The following is a 21,938-nucleotide window of genomic DNA, read 5'->3' as shown; positions in this document are numbered from 1 at the left end:
AAGTCAAATGTTTACACATATCAGATATAATTCAGATGGTTTATTTATTGATCACCTCTACATTTATGACTAGTAATCCTCTAGGCTATTTGTTACACCCCATACTTTTATATCTAAAGTTTCGTCGTGAGTTGGTTGACGAAGACTTAAAAGGCGAGGTTATCGTCAAGGTTATAAGGAATTATTCATGCTCATTCTTCATACATGAGACCTTGGTATCATATTTAATAAGTATCGGTAAGGTTGGACGTTAAGCGAATCGCAGAAATTAAGTTTGTTGAAACTTTGGGAAAATTCGGCAGAATTCAGAACAGAAATTTTGGGTCAAATTGGGGGAGGCATATCTCCTAGAATACAAGGAGTTACGGAACCCATAACCTATGCATTCATAATTGCAGCGAGTCTACTTTCCAACGCAACTGGCAGATCTTAATTTTCATATCGACGCCTGGGGTTATGGGCCGTCGAAGTGTCGACGATCCGTCGACGCACATCGACGACCCGTCAAATTTCAGGCGCTGTAGCTGATGTATATAAGCACCTATTTCGTGATTATTTTATTCCAACCCACACCAACAGAACGTAAACGCTCTCTAATGTTTATCAATACTCTCCCAACCTTTCTTTATCATCCAAGTAAGATCCGAGCCCCGAAAACCCGAGCTAGTGAAAGGGAAAGTTGTTCTTAGGGTTTCTATTGAAGTTGTTGAGTTTAGGAGTTGGATTTGGATTTTGGTTCTTGGAATTCCAGCCCTTTTAAGGTTTGTATACTATTCTTATCTTTGCTATTAAGTTGATTACCAAGAGTTTTAGTGATTTAAAGTAAAAGAAATATAGTTATGGAAGCGGTTAGTTATTTGAATCAAACTAAGATTTAGGGCTGTTTTGGGAGATGTTTTATCATGTATTTGAGTATGTTGTGATATGAAAGTATTGACATAAGTTGTTTGTGAAGGAATTCCTTAGTTTAAAAGTAAAGGAAAACATGATATGAAAGACCTAAACTAGCTTGATGATGTGATTGCCTTGAAGGCTATTTCGATCGGAATTTTGGAGAATTTCTATTTGTTACTGTTGTTGTATATTGTTACTGTTGTTGTTGATGATGTTTTGGGTGTTGTGCACCTTTTGGGAGTTGGATAAGAGTAAGAATTATAGGGGAAGTGCTGCCCGAATTTTGTTAAGTTTCATACGTACTTGGAATGGGTAGTAGGGGACGTATATGGCCTAATTGTAATTCGTGTTATCTTTGTTGTAGTGTTACAAGCTCAGAAGTACGCATCGGACATTAGGTAGACTCCAAGGTATGTAAGGCTAGTCCCTTCATTTCTAAGGCATGATTCCTATGATATTATTTTCCTTATTCTCCATGACTTTCTTACATTCCGAAAAATATGAGTCAATGTTATATAGAGCCTCTTATGAGATAAAAAGAATAAGAGATATGTTATGAAGACGATAAAGGTAATGATGAACCTAAGTCTAGAGATTCTAAAGCCTATGATACGATATTCTCACGATGTTCATGCTATGAATACGATATGACATTTTACGAAGCTAATGATCCTTGTACGACTCCTTGATGTTATTCATTGTCGCTAAACCCACCTTATATGTTAGTTATTTGAAGGTGAGGTATGATGATTACGGTTACTCCATAATGGAATCGGGGGTTCTCGACCTTACGTCACCCCGATACGGTTATAGATTATCTTTGAATTCTAATGCATGATTTATGATAAGTATGTGATGATGACAATTACACCAAGCCTAGATAGCCGGACATGTCACTGCGAAGGCAGGATGCATACGATTCCACCGTGCCTAGATGGTTGGACATGTCACCGCTAATGCGGGCTGCTTATGATTACACCGTGCCTAGATGGCCGGACATGTCACCGCTAATGCGGGCTGGTTAAGATTACACCGTGCCTAGATGGCCGGACATATCACCGCTAATGCGGGCTGCTTATGAATACACCGCCTAGATGGCCGGACATGTCATCGTTAATACGGGCTGCTTATGATTACACCGTTCCTAGAGGGTCGGACATGACCCCACTAGTGGGCGGCGTGAGATGATTATCGTCCTGGGTGTGGAATGCCCGGACGCGAGATTATATGATAGATGAATCGGGTTGTACGTTTACAACACTATCAGTTATATATTTTCTTTTACAGAGTGCATACATATCATATACCGCATAGGTAACTTCAGTCATACAGATGCATTCAGACAGTCAGTTTGTTATGAGTTTCAGATTCCTTTAATGATTCTTATTTGTATATGTTACTCTTATGCCTTGCATACTCAGTACATTATCCATACTGACTCCCCTATTGTTGGGGCTGCATTCATGGCCGCAGGTACCGATAGACAGAGAGATGATCCAGCTCAGTAGGACTTCCCCTCAGCTGTAGTTGGTGCGCTCCACTTGATCCGGAGCTATAGTCCATTTTGGTATGCTATTTTGAGATGTATATACATGTGTATGGTTATGGTGGGGTCCTGTCCCGTCCTTTCTACAGCTTTCTGTTCCATTAGAGGTCTGTAGAAAGTAGTATATAGTTTGTACATGATGTAGCCTTGTCGGCTCTCATTCTTTTGTGTATAGTATCTATATAGCAGACTGGTGGGCTTGCACTGTTATTTCGGTATTTTGCATATATATACAGTTGGCTATGAATCAGATTTGGGCCACCCTGTTGTTTTGTGATTGTTAAGGAGGTATATGGGTGTCTGGTCATTAGAGGTCGGGCACTCGTCATGACTCATCGGTTTGGGTCGTTACACTATTGATTTAATGGGGACATCAAAATTCATTAGACCCCCTATGGAGTGTCCGACTATACCACGCTCCTTTGGCCCTAGTCTTTCTCCACGACTACCTTCTTAATATCCTTGAAATTCCCCTTTCTCTAGGTTCCCATTTCCGATTTATGTCTATACTATACCATTAAAAGTTGATACTTCACACCATCCATTCCCACGACTCGTCCTTCCATTAGCTTACTCATTTTGTCCCATAATTCTTCTTAATTACTTGTTTGCATCTCTGCTAGGCATCATAGTCCTTCCAGTGTTCTATTGGTTCTTGTTCTTCTTATGAACTCCTCACAAAGTACACCCTTTCCTCTCTTCTTTCGTCGAGTCTTTATCTTCCTTTATGATACTACAGCTTGTACACATATATATATATATATATATATATATATATATATATATATATATATATATATATATATATATATATATATATATATCTCGAATTTTCTCGGTTTTCTTCATGATCGTATCTTTGCGTCTTTCACACAACCACTTTCTTATAATTTCAATTTGTTTTCCCTTGGGCACGCCTACTGACTCATTAACCTTCTCCTAGTTGTCAGCGGCCACATAATTCCCTTTAACCATTTCGTTAACACCTCCTCCTTCCTTTAGTCCTCATAGTTCCTTTTGTTTTCTTTTACTCGTAAAACGCTTATTTCCATTAGTCATCCTTTGCTCTTAGGTTAGAAAACTTTGGAGTATTTCGTTACGAGTGCGAATCCTTTTTGACGCTGAAAATCTCTTCTTGGGGTACTTTCTCCCCTTAAATAGGTGTACCAATTATGTGTTCACATCCATTCACTTGGTTAAAACTTAGGAGTTTAAAATTTCCTCGTCGCTCTCATAAGTTCTATTTATTCCTTCTTAAGGATGCACCTTTATTCATTATTTATAACCTTCTTGGTTCTAGTTATGAAAATCTATATGTTGGTTTCGAGGTCCCCACGTTCATCCCTTGTCACGTACAACATTACTCTATCTCCCGTTGATTTATTTAAATTTGATCCTATCATCTGCTTTCCTACTTTCGTCCTAACCTTTTCCTCAAATATATTACCTGATCCTCAATGTGTATACGTTTTCCTTTTCCCAGTTGCTCTCCCCTTCATGATATCATGACCTTTTTTTTCCTAATGCTCGTGCTTACATATTTGGTCGTGTTACCGCTATCTGACTTTAATTCCCAAGGAAGCCCAATCCTGATTCTTTATGTAGTGCTTGCTACCTCAATTTTGACATACGACACAATCAATATTTTTAACATGTCGTAACATCAATCATAAGGGTATACATAATACTCGATGTAGCCACACGTGACTTATCTTTTTATCGCTTTTCAACACCTTTTCTTGCGAGATATCCCGTTGCCATTTGATTTTGTCCTGTATCTGTGGCTCTAATACATCTCCCCTCTCTTTTTGCCCAGCTAGCCCGAGAATTCTAATTGTGGCTCTAATACATCTCCCCTCTCCATGTGTTTATATGATGATTTGATGGACGAATTGGAAGTAAACTTGAAATAGAATTTATAGAATAAGATGTTGTGCACATGGGCTACGTTGGAAGAATCTATCAGATGGATTTTGATTTAACTTAGCATGGAAACGTGAATATGCATTATGATTGATGTGGTGTTATTGTATTGGATTGAGTTGAGTTGAGTGGAAGTGAATTCCGGCAGATTTTAAGAGGGTTTAATTTAAAGACTTAAGATAGGCATATGACAATAAGTCTAACAGTAGTATGATTTCTCTTGAATGTAGAATTACGAGCTCGGGAGAATAAGAGCTAAGTAGTAGGGGATCAATCAGATATGTTAAGGCTAGTCCTTTTCTTTCAAAAGGCTTGATTCCTATGTTATGATTCAAGTTAGAAGTTCATGATTCTTAAAAGCTTCTTATGATACTAAAGATGAGATGTTTTCTATGATGAACATGATGATGATGATTTTAATTCTAGAAATTCCAAAGCTTACGATTTTAATGATATTATGAGATTATTGAGTTTATTTCAGCATTTTCTCGATTTTATTCATTGTTATTGATCTCACCTTATAATAATTGTTCCTTCAAGGTGATATATAGCGATGATGATTGCTCCAAAATTTAAAACGGTGGTTACCGACCTTACTTCACTCCAATAGAGTTTTAGCTTTTAATTGAGCTCTCATGCATGCTTATTTTTATGTATGATTACACCGGGCCTAGTTGGCCGAGCAGACACCACTACGGTGGGTGTAGTGGGCGGCTTATGATTACACTATGCCTAGTTGGCCGGGCAGAAACCGCTAGTGGGCGGCATGAGATGATTACCCCGGACGCAGGCTAATGATTATGTTATACGTGTATGAGAAATGTTTTTTTTAAAGAAATCTATGCATGCATGACATCCGCCTTACGAGGTAATTAGATGTACAGGTTATCTCTTTATCTCATGTTATGTTCCATACTTCTTGTTATGTAGTTATTCATGCCTTACATACTCAGTACACTGTTCGTACTGACGTCCTTTCTTGTGGACGCTGCGTACATGCCCGCAGGTTCAGGTAGTCAGCCAGACAATACAGACCAGTAGGACCTCCCCTTAGCCGCAGTCAGTGTGCTCCATTTGGTTCGGAGCTGCAACCCTTTTTGGTATGCTATCTTGATATGTAGATATGTAAGTATGACAGGGCCTTGTCCTGTCTTTCTACAGTTTATATTCCATAGAGGTCTGTAGAAAGTTGTATATAGTTGAAACGTCGTGTAGTTCTGTAATCTATTATTTTGTGTACAGCACATGTAGCGGCCAAGTCGGCATGCGTTGTTATCCTTAGCACATATGCTTATATATTCATATGCATGGTTTATGAGTTTCTATGTGAAGTTTGTTGTATTAATTTTACAGAAGTTGGCATAGCTCAAAGGTAAGTAAAAATGGGTCACCAGGTTACTCAGTATAGTGCAAGTATGTGTTTACGGGTGCTTGGTCAGTAGTGGTGGGCACTCGTCACAGCTCATCTGTTTGGGTCGTGACTGTAACCCTTTTGTCTTGATCACGCCGCCCTTGGGGCGCTTCGTCCTTTTTGTCGCCCTTTGGCTAGATCGTGCCGCCCTCGTGGCACTTCGTCCTTTATAGCCCTTTTGGCTCGGTAACATACTTATTGTGGACAGGTATTTCCTTCAGTGATCCACTCCTTACCTGTTTTATCATTATGAGCAAACGACTTAGCACACTAAATGGTCGTCCTCCTGACGAAACTGGGGAACCAGCATCCACAAAAAAAGTGTCAGTTTTATATGAGGTCAATCCACATCACTGACTCCTGTCCTATAGTCCCTTCTTCTGCACGGACGTGTCATTTGTTCCGACCTGACTTGGACTTGGTAATGTGAGAGACGAAATTATTTTAAAGCAAAATGAGACACAATATTTCAAAGCGTTGATCATAATTTCTTCAAAACAAATAAATCATTCTTTCTAAAACATTTTATATTTGTCGTCATGAGACGTGCATTTCGGGTGAGAACGCTTATCTATCCACGACCTCCTATAGCGCCATTCAGGCCTTGTTTGGTGGAATTTGGAGACCCGCTCAAATATTTTGCCCAAGTTGAGGTTTGTGTCAGTGAACTCTCATACCGAATTGTTGCGGATGAATTTTTGAGATCCACTCAAAAATTCTACCCAGTTGAAGGTTTTTCGTCGGCTGACTCTTATGTCGAACTTGTTGCGAAGGAATTTTTGAGATCCTCTAAAACATTCTACCACAGTTGAAGGTTTTTGTCTGCTGACTCTCGAGCCTAATTTTCTAAAGTAATTTTTGAGAGATCACAAAAATTCTGCCCGAGTTTGAGGATTTGGGTCGGCTGACTACTTGTGCCGAATTGTTGCGAAGGAATTTTTGAGATCTTCTCAAAAGTTTTGTTCCAGTGGCTTCCTAAGGGTTGCTTGGGTTTTTAGATTGGTACGGCCGAGGTCAAAGAGCGCCTACGTATCGTGTCGCAGCAAGAATCTGGTCGAACATAGTTCAGAATAAAATAATTGATTTTTTCTAATAATGTCACCGAGTCGTACATTGACCCGCCTTGGGAAATTAGGCCATTGCGTTGTTCATATTACAAGAAACATCATTTGGCTTTTCTGTTACAAAAGGAAGACCAAATTCGATAGGGATTTTCTACCTATCTCTTCCTTAAGAGATAGGTCTTGATATAGTCATTACAAACAAATATACAATTGCAAATTGAAAAGCGTGCCTTCACGTTTAGTATCGCTTGATTACGTCTTAATAGATTGCTTTGGTCCATTCTTGACCGTCCATTTCCGCTAAAATCACGGTTTCACCAGAGAGTACCTTACGGACTACGTATGGGCTCTGCCAGTTGGGCGCAAACTTTCCTTCGTACTCGTCTTGGTGTGGGAACACGCGTTTGAGTACCAGTTGTCCTATTTGAAAAAGTCAAGCTCTGACTCATTTGTTGAAGGCACGAGTTATCCTTTGTTGATATAACTGGCCGTGGCATACGACAATCATTCTATTTTCACCGATCAAAGCCAATTGCTCGTATCGATTTCAGACCTATTCTGCATTGTCCAATTCTACTTCCAGGATGATTCTGACTGACGGTATTTCCACCTCAGCGGGTATGACTGCTTCAGTGCCATAGACAAGAAAATATGGAGTTGCCCCTATTGAAGTTCGGGTTGTCGTTCGGTATCCTAGCAATGCATAGGGAACCTGTTTCCAACACTTGTAATTGTCATTCATCTTTCTTAATATCCTCTTGATATTCTTGTTGGCTGCTTTTATGGCTACATTCATTTGGGGCCAGTAGATGGTGAAATTTCGATGGGTTATTCAAAATTGTTCACTTATGTTCTTGATCAGATGACTATTCAGATTAGCTCTATTGTCTATTATAATGGACTCCGGTATGCCGAATCGACATATGATGTTGTTTCGCACAAAATTGGCTATCGCTTTATTTGTCTCTGATTTGTGGGATGTGGCCTCTACCCACTAGGTGAAGTAATCTATGGCGACTAGGATAAATCGATGTCCACTAGATAAGGCCGGTTCGATAGGTCGAATGACGTCCATGCCTAAGGCGATGAATGACCAAGGTGAGCTCATGACATTAAGTTCACTTGGTGGAACTCCGATGAGGTCTCCATGAATTTGGCATTGGTGACATCTTTGCAAGAACCTACTGCAGTCAGTTCCATTGTCATCCAGCAGTAGCCTGGTCATAAGATCTTCTTAGCCAAGACAAAACCGTCCATGTGAGGACCACAGTTCCTAGCATGCACTTCCTTCAACAACTTTGTGGCCTCTGTGGCATCCAAGTAACTCAGAGGTCCAAGATCGGGCATCCTTTTGTAGAGTACTTCCTTATTTAGGAAGAATGTCATGACCCATTTTACGGTTCGTGCAGGCACCTAACTTGTCCCACCTGGCAGGCGAACCCTTACCAACCAACCCGCTAATAAAAGTTCATTGACAAGTAAATAACAAGTGAAAATGATAATTAAGCCAAAGTAAAACTGACACTTTTATTATCTAACCGAAGACTACATTTTCCTAAGACCGAGTCTAGACATGTACAAGTGCTTCTACAATACATAGGATATAACTAAAAATAAAATAACACAACTTGTGCCTTTGGAATGAGATATATAAAAGCTGTAGGAAGACATCTGCTACTTTAGCTAAAGAAACTTTGAACAGTCACCCGAAACATATCTACACCCCAAAAGAGACGTAGCAAGACTAGTATCAGTACACCACACGTACTGGTAAGCATCATATGCCGACTAAGATTAGTTCACGCATACAATATAGAATCAATCAAGATAAACAGAAAAGTACAATCGTACATACCTTTATAAATCCTAACCATGAATAACAACCACGACTAAGCATACTAGTTCCCCTCTACCACTACCACATGAAGGTAACAATATGAAATAGAAACTAACTGATAAAATCACTCTTAACCACAGTGAGACACCTAAGCCACCTACCTACCAATATTAGATGATTAATAACCAATACCCTTCACACCCAATAATCCTAAGTGAGGCCTCTACCCTTGCCTTCCCTTCGATAATTAAACGGACTCGTGATTTCGCAAGTAGACACAACAACCCAACAACAACAAGTAAATCAACCATGAATGACAAGAATAAGATAAAGTCCAATACAATGCAACGCCACCAATGATAGTATCTCAACCGTACACACATGCTAAGGCCATTTTTTTCACAATAGTCATGACTTATAGGGGACCCATAGTGTCAATGTGCCATTCGCTCCAGAACTTACCTCGAATCACGAGCACATAACTAGGCTACATCCTCACCCCTTGTCAAATTTGCTTGTGTATATCACTAGTAGGCCACATCCTCACCCCCTGTCAAATGTGCCTTATATATATGCATGTGTATGTAAGATGAATATTCAAGATGTGAATCAAGTATAGAAACCCCAATATGAAACATAGAATCATATGTAAGCATGTAAGATGAGAATGAGTGCATAGTACTCAACCGATAGCCCGCATCCTTGTTTTCACGTATCACCATAAGCATAACAAGAAGCCAACAATCTAGTTTGGCTCATCATAGTGAACCTACTATACCACCTTACTCCCAACACAACAATTACACTACATGCCACAATGCATAAAATAACTCAGAGGAATCAACTTGACAGCAGTATGCAAACATAATGAAGTCAAATACAATTAAGTGCAAGTCACCTTAGCATGTGGTATGACAATACCCCATTATGTTCAGCTCAGTAATTGAACGAATTCCACCCACTATCCTAACCAACATCAATAAAGCACAGATCACTTCCTTTCTTCCGGAATGTAATAACTACCCCTCATGGTCCAATATACAAATAATGGCGATGAGCCCACATAATCAGAAAACATACCAACCTAAATAATATCCAATCGAACTCCGTGTCAAAAGGACTAATCATGCTTTCTCCCGTCAATCCTACTACATATATTGTAGCATCCCGTTTGGGAGGATGCCACTTACGAAAAAAAAAAAGAAGCTAATTTCACACTTACAACATTCAGCAGAATTTACATCAAAAGATATTCACAATAATTTAGTGGCGGAAATAGGCCCATGCGAAAAAGGTTTAAAAGTGCGATATTTTCTTTCTTAACAAAACACTTCGTAACATCCCTTGAAGAAATACAATATCAGAGTATCAATTTAATATGGTAGCACCCTTCTTGAATAATAAAAATGTTGAAGCAACTTCCTAATGAAATTATATTTCCATTCAGCACCATTACAGGTTCATATTATACACGAATTTCAAACGTGTGAATGTCAAAAGAAAACTAGTCTCCTCCTTGGTATATAATTACAAGATAGAATGTAAAGTTAGCACATGCCATGACTTGGGTTGAAAGCACACCCTAAAATAGCAAAACAAGTCACCAAGTTCAAGTTACAAGCATATGGTCTTGTGTCCAACAAGCCTCCAAAATTACATACATAAGTGTGACATATGGATCATGTACAAGTCCCCAAAATTTTACAAGACCTAGATGCATATGCAAATGTGATCTTCACTAAGGCTTCCAAAAAGTCTACTCCAAATGTCCATCTTCAAATCTCTTCCCGTACATTACCTATAATAGAAAAAAACTATCGCTAAGCATAAAGCTTAGTGGCATATAAATTTTGGGCTTGGAGCCATTAGATTCTCCAATTCCCTTTGGTCATAGGAGCTCAATGAGATAAAAATAAATCAAGTAACCAAGTATATCAAAAATATCAAATATATATATATATATCTGAATGAAAACCACCAAACCATGTTTGGCAGTGTTTTATTAAAAATAGTAAGTTTTCTGTACAATAGGGGAAAGAAAGAAAAGAAAAGAAAACAAATGAAAAAAAAAATCTAAGAAAAGGAATGAAATGCAAAGTACATCCAAAGACTATATAGAAGCTAGTCTACTGCAGATCCTCTAGCCTTGACTTGAGACCATCTCAAACACCTACAAGCCCTCACCAGGTGGTATGGTTCAAAGTCAAATGAATACATATTCAGGCTTCAAATATCAAACCTTGAAGAGTTTCAAAATATTGATATCAATATTTGAGGGCTCAAGTGTCAAGAAAGTTTATAATTCAATTCAAGAGAGTTTGTCAAATAACTAATTTCGCCCAATATGTACGTCATGCCATCACATAAAGCACAATCACTATCAAGATGGACCGAAGCCCCAAATCAAGAAGGGTCGTCACCCAATAATCAAGAAAATCAAGAGCCATGTTGAAAGTGGCTTTCCATTCATACTCGAAAATGGACAAAAGTCCATCATCAAGATGAAATGTAAATCCAAAGTCAAGATGGGCAAGATCCGAATGAAGAGGCACGCCGATATAGGTGACAAAGTCACCGCAACAAGAAGGAAAAAGTCCCAACAAGAATGCAAAATGAACAAGCAATTCGTACAAGTGGGCGATTTAGCGAATATTTTGCAATACTTGAGATCATAACCATACAATGATATAAGATGAAGAGAAAGGAAACAACACATCAAGATACTTCAAAAAATACAGAAAATAATGATATTCCAAGTTCAAGTTTATACACAAACCTTGGTGTTTTACCACACAACAAGTTCTACCACAACTCCAGGAGTTCAAATCGTCTACGCCATAGACCAATCAAAGTCCACTTTGTCAAACAATTCCTCTTAGCTCGTACAATAGCACATATACCTTAAATACACAATCAAATATCTATTTAAGTTAATGGTTTCAGCACGTCGAAACTAAACATGAAATCAATGAAAATCACCCTAAACTATCAAAACAGGAATTCTGGATAGTACTAATGTCTTGTATTGTGGCTCGATTTCAAAGGGGTAAACAACAAAAATAGACTTTGTGGCTTGAATGAAAGTTGTAGATATATGTCTTGGGGTTTCAAATAAATTTAAATCACTACTATAGCAGTTTTGTACTACAAGATATGGTAAAAATACTAATAGTAGTACATGTAGGGTTTATAAAACAGAAATCTGGGCAGCACCTGCCCTGTTATTCATCACCCCTTTTAGAGTAAATACAAGCAAAACTATGTTTTGTAGCCTGAACGAAAGTTTTAGGGCCATGAAATAGCTTTCTAGAACATCTTGGATCACTTAAAACTAAATTTTATACAAGGAAATATGCTGAAAACACTAACAGCTGTCCAGTTCAAAAACGGGTTCTGAACTTACCTCAATCGTGTGGAGTTGTTTGTGGCTCAACCAAAACAAGTCTTGATGATTGATTTAGTGGGAGAATTTTATGAGTGGAGAGGGGTTTTAGGGCTTTATTTTCTTGGAGAAAACGAAATTGTAGGTGGTGGAGAGGATAAGAGCCCTAAAAGGATATTATATACTCCCTAGGATAAGGATGAAAGAAAAAAATAATAAAATAAAAAAAGGTGGCTGCCCACTTTTATACATCTCTGTTGTATTTCATAATAAATTCATCAAGAGGATGATAAGTGGTAAACATAACAACATCACGAAACTTCTTTGTAAATATTAACACAATATAAAGTAAGCAATTTTCATATATCGTCAGATTCACGTAGGGAGTGCGAAGTAAATATATCCTTACTATAAAGATATGATCAATAAAAAATTCCAGTATTCATTTTGAAAAAAACTTTTGGGGTGTTATAACTCTCTCCCCCTTAAGAATCGAAATTTACCTTATACTAGCCTCAAAACAAATGGGGATATTGAATTCGCATAACCTCTTCTCGCTCCCAACCAGCCTCTTTGCCAGAATGATTTCTCCAAAGGACTTTTGCTAATGGGATTTTCTTGTTTCTAAACTCTTTTATCTCGCGTGCCATGATTTGAGTAGGTTCCTCTTCATATGTCAAGTCAGGACTGACCTCATTGGATTCGACAGGCAGAATATGAGATGGATCTGAGCAATATCTTCTAAGCATAGAAACATGGAAGACATTGTGGATCTTATCTATCTCCGGTGGAAGAGCTAGTTTATATGCAACTGGGCCAACTCTCTCAAGTACTTCATATGGTCCAATAAATCGAAGAATAAGTTTTCCTTTTTGGCCAAACCTCATAATCTTCTTCCATGGGGAAACCTTTAAAAATATCTTATCTCCCACTTGATGCTCAATTTCACGCCTCTTAAGATCAGCATAAGACTTTTGTCTATCTGAAGCAATTTTAGATGATCCTTGATGACTTTTACTTTATATTCAGTTTGTTGCACAATCTCAGGACCAACCAATTTTCTTTCACCAACTTCACTCCAACAAAGAGGAGTTCTACATTTTCTCCCATATAATGCTTCATAAGGAAGCATGCCAATACTTGATTGGTAGCTATTATTTTAAGTGAATTCTATTAAGGCTAGGTGTCTATCCCAACTACCCTCAAATTCCATAATGCAAGCTCGAAGCATATCTTTCAAGATTTGAATTACCCTTTCGGACTGACCGTCTGTTTGAGGATGGAAAGAAGCACTACGGTTCAACCTAGTGCCCAAAGCTTCTTGAAAGCTAGTCCAGAATCTGGATGTAAACCTCGTGTCTCGGTCAGATACAATGTAAACAAGAACTCCATGCAGCCTCACAATCTCATTAACGTACAATTCTGCTAAACGTTCGAGTGGGTAGTCTACTCTTCTGGCCAAGAAATGAGTACTCTTGGTTAGTCTATCAACTATAACCCAAATTGCATCATGATTTATTTGAGTGCGTGGAAATCCAGAAACAAAGTCCATTGGTATTCTTTCCCATTTCCACTCTGGTATTGACAAGGGTTGTAACAAACCAATTGGGACTTGATGCTCGGCCTTTATTTGTTGACAAGCTAAGAATTTAGAAATAAATTCCGCAATGTCCTTCTTCATACCATTCCACCAGTAGTGTTCTTTGATGGTTTGGTACATTTTAGTACCTTCAGCATGCATTGCATATGGTGAAGTATGTGCTTCATTCAAAATTTCTTTCCTCAAGTTGTCATCTTTAGGAACACATAACCTATTTCGATAAAATAGAACACCATCCTCCCTTAATTTAAAATTAAGCTTTCCTCCTGTTTGAACTTCTTTGATCAATTTCACAAGTTTCTCATCTAACTTCTATGCTTCTTTCACATGTCCAAGTAGAACTGGCTTGACTTGCAAACTAGCAACAATAGATCCATCGAGATTAAATGCAAGGCAAGCATTCATGGCTCTTAATTCTAGAAACAAAGGCAAAGGACTTAGAGATAAACTAGCAAAGGCTTTGCAACATAGAGCATCTACCACCACATTGGCTTTACCCGAATGATAATCAATCGTGCAGCCATAATCTTTAATGAGTTCAAGCCATCTACGTTGTCTCAAATTCAACTCTTTCTGAGTACCCAAGTGCTTTAAACTCTTATGATCAGTAAATATGTGACACTTTTATCCATATAAGTAATGCCTCAAAATTTTCAAAGTAAACACTATGGCAGCAAGCTCAAAGTCATGAGTAGGATAGTTCAATTCATGTGGTTTCAATTTTCTAGAGGCATACGCAGCGACTTTCCCTTCCTACATCAGGACACAACCCAAACCATGATGAGAAGCATCACTATATATCACATACTCTTTCCCTTCAGTTGGTAGAGGAAGGATAAGAGCTTGTGTAAATAAGGATTTGAGCATTTCAAAGCTCTCTTGGCATTTGTCATCCCATACAAACTTGACATCCTTCCTCAAGAGTTTAGTCAAAGGAGAGGATATAATGGAGAAGCCTTTGACAAACCTTCTATAGTATCCCGCAAAGCCCAAGAAACATCTTACTTCAGTTGGACTTTTAGGCGATTTCCATTCAACAATAGCTTGAATCTTATTAGGATCCACCTTCACACCTTCAGCTGACACAACATGTCCCAGAAAAGACACTTCACCAAGCCAAAATTCACATTTGGAAAGCTTAGCATAGAGCTTTTTCTCTTCCAAAATTTGCAAAACAATCCGGAGATGCTTTTCATGATCTTCACTATTCTTGGAATATATTAAAATATCTGTCACGACCCAGCCCCGTGGGTCGTGACTAGTGTCCTAATTGGACACCCAAACCCATTCGCTCACCAAATCGACATATCAAAGACTTATTCAAATTTAGCATACGTTAATTTGCACAGATACTGAGAACAGACGTCATCTTAAGCGGTCACCTGTACAGAAATATCATACAAAAGCCGGCAGGCTGGTGGAATACACATCGCCCGAATATACTTACATATACAAACATATGGGGCCGTTTTGGCCATAATAGCAAACAGGACCGCTTAAGGAATAAGTCACGGACATAATCGAACAAACACGACCCATGACCCACATATATGTCTACAGGCCTCTACAAACCATAACAGAAACATATGACGGGACAGGGCCCCGCCGTACCCCCAAATAGTCATATATCCATAAACATGTATAACAAAAGATATGTACCAAAAATATGAGCTCCGGATCAAAGGAGTACACAAAATAGCAGAATAAGTGTCCTACACTGACGGGTCACCAGAACGAACGTCTGTACCTGCGGGCATGAAACGCAGCCCCGAAGAAAGGGGGTCAGTACGAAATATGTATTGAGTATGTAAAGCATGAAATACAGTAATCCGAAGTATAACTGAAGTGAGAAGTACGGAAAATGGATACAGAATTAGTATATCAAAACCTGTGCTGAAAATATAAATAATGCAAATAGAAATCATGCATAGGGCTCAGGAACGTGGTCGCCACCCCGACGCTGGCGCCACAACACATCATACTCCAGAAGGTTTCAAATCTCCGTACAATCCCCGAACATATCGTATCATCAAAACATATCATAACATCAGAACACATCATATGCCATATCACATCATAACGCCGTATATAAGCGGTACCCGGCCCTATGGAGAGGAACTCGGGAACCGTAACACATCATACTGCCGAATATAACATAGTGCGCACGATCACAAAACCGGCCCGGGATCCGGCGAACAATGTAATAGTAGTATGCACGAGCGGAGTAGTGAGGAAACCATATGCATACAAATAAATAAATTTCAAAACACGGTGGACAAATATATTTACCGACATCTGAAGGCTCAGAAACAAGTTTCGGGTCAATCGGAATTAGTATAAGAAAGTTGCGAGCTTTTGATGTACAGAACCTTCTAAAAGCATTTCATAAGCCATATTTGGAAATTCAAGTATCATTCATATTAGGAAACTTTCAAATAACATTATGGATCAAATCAAATGGAGACTTTAAGACCATATTTGCGTATCAAAGTATTCATCAAAGACCTTAATCATCTCGATTTTCTTTCGAACAATATTCGGAAACATAACAACTAGAAACTTCGAACATCATAAAATGCGTATCAAGCCATATGGAATAGCTTATGGAAGTCAAGGATGTTAGCCATCCTAGTGGCTCTAAGAATAGGATTTTCTTTAGAAGCATACATATACGTTATTCGTTCATTTCATAAAGGTCATGCCAAAAGAAGGAAAGGTAGGCTTTACATACCTCGATCGCTCCCTAACCAAATCCTGACTCAAGTCTCGGGCTCCCCAATATCTACAATAACGTTATCGATTACCAAACATTAGCTACAAGTGCTTAGAAATCCAATTCTAACTAGTACTTGTCTACAGAAATTTCGGCAGCATCTCCCCTGTAAATTCAACATCCCCGAGAATTTAACTCGGCCAAATTTATCAACAACCATACCAACAACCATACTAATAATCATCAAGAATCAATTTAAATGCATTCTAACATTAGTAACTTTCTTCTCTACATAGCTTATCATATTCAATTCAACTACGTACATTCAAGCCAACATCAACGCTCACATATTCATTACTAATCCGAGATCATTCAAACACAATTCAAGAACATTTCAAACAATTTATACAATATTCAAACAATTCCACCAACACACCATGCTCTACCCGGAACTTTCAATTCCAACGAGGACGATAACAACACATTTCTATCTTTCAAATTCATGAACTACACTTAACAATTCACACGTTAGCAATGTTATTCCCGCCAATACAAGAACTACGTTAATGACCACGGTGGCTTCCAAAACGGCCCACAACCATCACAACTTCAACTTAAATCATCAAATTCTCATTTTCATCATAGAATACATATCAACAAAAACCAAATTACTACATAAAAATTAGTTCATCTTCCGTACACTACACACACATACACGGCCACATACACTCACACATACCCACACGGCCACACCCACAACACACAAATTTCATACTTTTCATTCATTTCCACATACTACAACATATATAAATCTTCCATAACATGTAAAAGAATAAAAATTCTTACCTTTTCTTCAATTTTCCACTTGCCACCAAGAGTGGTTTTCTTGCTTAAATAATTATACCACGTTGAAGAGGGCCCTTTGTCACGACCCGACTAGGGGCCGTGACGAGTAGCCGATACTTGTACCGAGAACCCCTTATCTATCATATTACCCTTATCTCTTAGCAAGCCGCATAGACAGTGCCATTTTTTTTTCGAACATTAATGAACATTAATATTAGCAGCGTCATTATGAACATAGACTAGTAAACTTCGTTATCACTTTATACAACAACCATGCCCAACACCATATATCTAACTGTACCTGACTGACTGCACATATCTGTCTACGAGCCTCTAGACATAGTACACTTATACATAGAAAAAGGCCGAGTACTATCGTGCCTAAGATTATATATACACAAAATGGTACCACTGAGATAAGGCTCTGGAACGACTGGAGCGCTATAGAGTACTGCTGGCAGAGCCGCTAAGGATCAAGTCCACCTGTCTGCTGACCTGCGCGGCATGAAACGCAGCGTCCACAAGAAGGGACGTCAGTACGAATAGTGTACCGAGTATGTAAGGCATAAAAAATAATACAAGCAGTAACATAGAGTACGATTAATAATATCATGGAGTCACAGGGCATATAACGAGGCGAGAAAGTAACCTGTGCATAGGAAGGCCCCTTTTCAGGCCGGCGGTCATGTAGGTTTGTCCTTTCGACTTTGAAACGTTTCTTTTCATGGGCATAGGAGTCAACATTTTTATATATCTTATTCTCGTGTGCAGAAAACAGTACATTTCAATAACGGTATCTTTCATTCACATTTACAGACGCCGAATACATCGGCTCTCCCAACCCCCGCCCCAACGGTGACCCAACACATTACATTACATATGTATCATACATCATATATATATGTATACAGTCGCCGCGTACGGCTCTTCCCATATCCCGCGTCCGGGCATCCCGCGTCCAGGATGGAATCCAGCTGAATCAGGTGGTGATATAACAGTGGCCCTTCCCTTTTCCCCATACACACATACATATACATTTCTTATATCCAATTTACTTTATCTTATATATATATATACATATCCATACACATATACCCATTTTATATACATCTATCATATAATCACACGAGAGAGCCAAGGAAAATCACGTATTCATCGGAGTGACATAAGGTCGGCGATCTCCGATTACATTACGGAATGCTAGTGATAGCTTTGTCTCACCTTGAAGGAACAAGTAATTTTAAGGCGAGACTATCAACGGAGAATAGTATTACAGTAACCGTAGAATGAAATCGCGGGCACCATAGATGATAGTCATAGGCTTTGGAGTCATAGAAAATAAAGTTAGAGCTAGGGAATATAATTACGATTCAAAAATAGTTTATCAATTTCATATTCACATTGAATCCTTAGCTTAAAAATCTTAGTCGTAGAATCGTTCCGGTCGTACTTATCATAGGCATATTCTTTTGTCTAACATCGTAGTTATCATTACCATCATAGAACTATTCTCGTTAGAGTAGTTATAATACTTAGCATTTAGTAACGAAATCGGGATCAAAGGTCCCCTTTGAATGCACCTTAAGTAAGTCAACCGAGACTATAGGGGAATCCGAGAGTAACGGGCCCACCTCGGGCCGGATGAGGTAGCGTATACGATTTACGTATGTTACGCGTTATAGCGTTACTTGTGGGGGTCTTAGGGTAATCGGGTCCCATTTATACAAGTTCTAAGGGTGTAGGAGGTTTTTCCAACAATTGGCACACTTTTTAGTTCAATTCTATTGAACAAAAGGTAGAAAACTTTAGGTGTGGATTCCGGGGAACTGAGTTATCCCCGAGGCTCGTGCCCGACTTATTAGAACCAAGACATGCCATAGAAAGAAGGGTGAAGCCTTACATACCTCTTTCCGCTCCTTTTGCTATCCCAAATTCACGTCACAATCTCATCGAAATCTGCGAATTGGTCATTTTTACCAAAACTCTCATTAGAAGACTTAGAGTTAAAATCTTAAGGAAGCACTTTGCTACCAAAATTTCGGCAGCATTTCCTCTGTAAATATACCATCCTCGACATTCAATTTGGTCAAATTCTCATCAAACACAACCCGGGAATTCAAACCCGGCCAAACTATCAACATAATTCAACAACTATACTAGCGATTCACACATTTCATTCAATACACATGATCTCAATTTACCACTTTCTTCAAAATCTTCCGACTTCAATAAACATAATAATTCATATCTCAACCACATCATACTAACCACATTATTTTTCATGCATGCCAGAACCTTACATTCAATTTATATGACTTCTATAACAAGTCTCCACCTACTACAACTTCACAAGATTATTATGCATTCATTAGCCACATAGAATCCGCAACACAACCATAACCAAAACACTACATAAAATTGACTCATTCTCTTCCCTATTAACCCACAACCCACGGCCAACATGCATGTACACTACGATTTCTCCAAACTCATTCAACTTCCATTTCCTACATATCATTCACAACCAAATACTAGACAACATGATTGAAATATGATTCCTACACATACATATATATATGCTACCTCACGGCCAACATGCTATATTTATTTCCTTCATGAATTCCATTCATTTTAACATACTACAACACATATACACCATGTATAACACATAAAACAAGATTGAAATTCACCTTTCTTCTTCAACTTCTCACTTGACTACAAGTTGGCAACTTGAATGATTTTGAGCGTTTCTTGCTCCAACAATAACTCCACCTTGTTAGGGATCCTTAGCTTGGTAGGGAATAATTTTTGGGGAAGTTTTATCAATTTTCTTGGTGATTTTCCTCTTGGCCGAAAGGCCCTAAGGGTTTGGCTCCTTCTTTCTTTGTTCTTGCTTCTCTTGAAGCTTCTTGAAATTTCTATGGATTATGATGAATAAAGTGACTTGGTCATTATTTAAATTGACCAAGTTATATTCCTTATGGGCTTGGACCCTATATGGCCGGTTGGGCCTTGTAATTTTTCCAAGATTATTACTTTCAAGCCCACTTATATTTAGCTAGTTTATGTAATTCATGAAGCATTTTTCCAACTTCCAAATTTACCCTTCGTCTTTCTCCATATTTCCACGAGTCATATTTCGAGTTTCCCCTTTTTGCCCTTGACCTTTCCTAATACTCCCACTTCAAAATTTTTATAAACAACTTGTACACCAAATAAGATCAAAATTATAATCTTGCTCTTAATCTCCCGCAATTACCTTAAATTATCCGAATGCGAAAAATGCGGGATATAACATCCTCCCCCCCTTTAGAACATTCGTTCTCGAATGTTAAACTAGCCTCATAGTGTATTGTACACTTCGGGGAGGTCTCCTCTGTAGATGCCTCATGTCACTTAGCACATCCATCTTAGGAGCTTAGGTTGCCTTTTGCGATCTTTATGGATGTAATCCCTCCTTCGTGGCGTCCGTCGCGTCTATCCCCTCCCTAGACATGTTCCCATACATCGCCACACCGGGGATTTCTTGCCTTAATTAGTGTGGACTCAATATCGGTCTCACCCTGTGATATCTGTACCTTTTTCCTTCATCCTCAAAACTTTCTGTTGCCATGGCTTCCCCTTTTCCGTTAGTTTAGCCCGTCTCGGCCTACATGACTCGTACGGGGTTTCTAACCACTTTCCATACCCCAATTTACTTTGGGCTGCCTACCTTTACACTCGTCTCTTGTTTCCGCATTTACGAAATTTTCAACATATTTCCCAGGGGGTCACCCATCATGGAATTACTCCCACCTGAGCACGCTTAACCTTGGAACTTTGATGCATTTCAGCGTCTCGGTGTTAGTATTTTTACTTCCGCTTCCCCGTACTACCTATATCACATAATATGGGGCAAGTTAGGGTCTCGTTAGTTTCGAAACGTCCGCATAACACGTATTTTCCTTTATTTACAGTTCTGACCTTCGCAATTTCCAGTATTCGCCTTTTACCTGTGCGTATGGCCACTTTTCGTCCAAATTCCCTAATTCTTAATATGTTCAGTAATACAGAGGACAGTACAGGGTAAAATAAAATCTGGGTTAATTAACACACGCTTATCATAGAAAATATTGAAAAAGTACCTGTGGCTGCGTCTGCGGAAGGTTCAGGGTCCTGTCGTCCTGTCAGTGCATATAAGCGGTGCGGAGGACCGGCTGAACTAGGTGCTCCTCCTCTACCTCGGCCGTGGCCCGCTGGAGCCTGAGAAGTCTGTCCATGAGGGCGCACGGTCGACGACGAACCGATCGCTGATCCGGCTGGCTGAGTTTGGCCTCCTCCATCCTTTTGTGGGCAATCACGTACAAAATGGTCAGTCCGACCACAGGAAAAACAACCACTGGTGTCTAGGTAGCACTGCCTAGAGTGTGGCTTGCCACACCGAGCACATCGTGGTAGGGGAAGCCCCGTCCTGCTAGAATCGGCTCTGTACTGGAGTCTTGAAGCCTTAGAGCCTTGTCCTGTTCCTGAATTGGTAGGTCGATCAAATCCCCATTCCGCAAATCGAGGAGGTGCACTGGCCGCTGGTTGGCCCGAATAACCAGATTGCTCTTGTGCCTGCCCCCCTCTATACTCGCTCCTACCCCTGGAAAATCTGCCTTTTTTTCTGGAACCCCTATCCGGATAGCTCTCCTCTCTCCGTGTCTGATACTGCTCTTCCAGATTTTGGGCGTGGGCCTGGAT

This window comes from Lycium barbarum, chromosome 1 (genome assembly GCF_019175385.1).
Source record: "Lycium barbarum isolate Lr01 chromosome 1, ASM1917538v2, whole genome shotgun sequence".
Lineage (NCBI taxonomy): Eukaryota > Viridiplantae > Streptophyta > Magnoliopsida > Solanales > Solanaceae > Lycium > Lycium barbarum.
The sequence above is the reverse complement of the archived record's forward strand: the minus strand, read 5'-3'. Positions refer to the sequence as shown.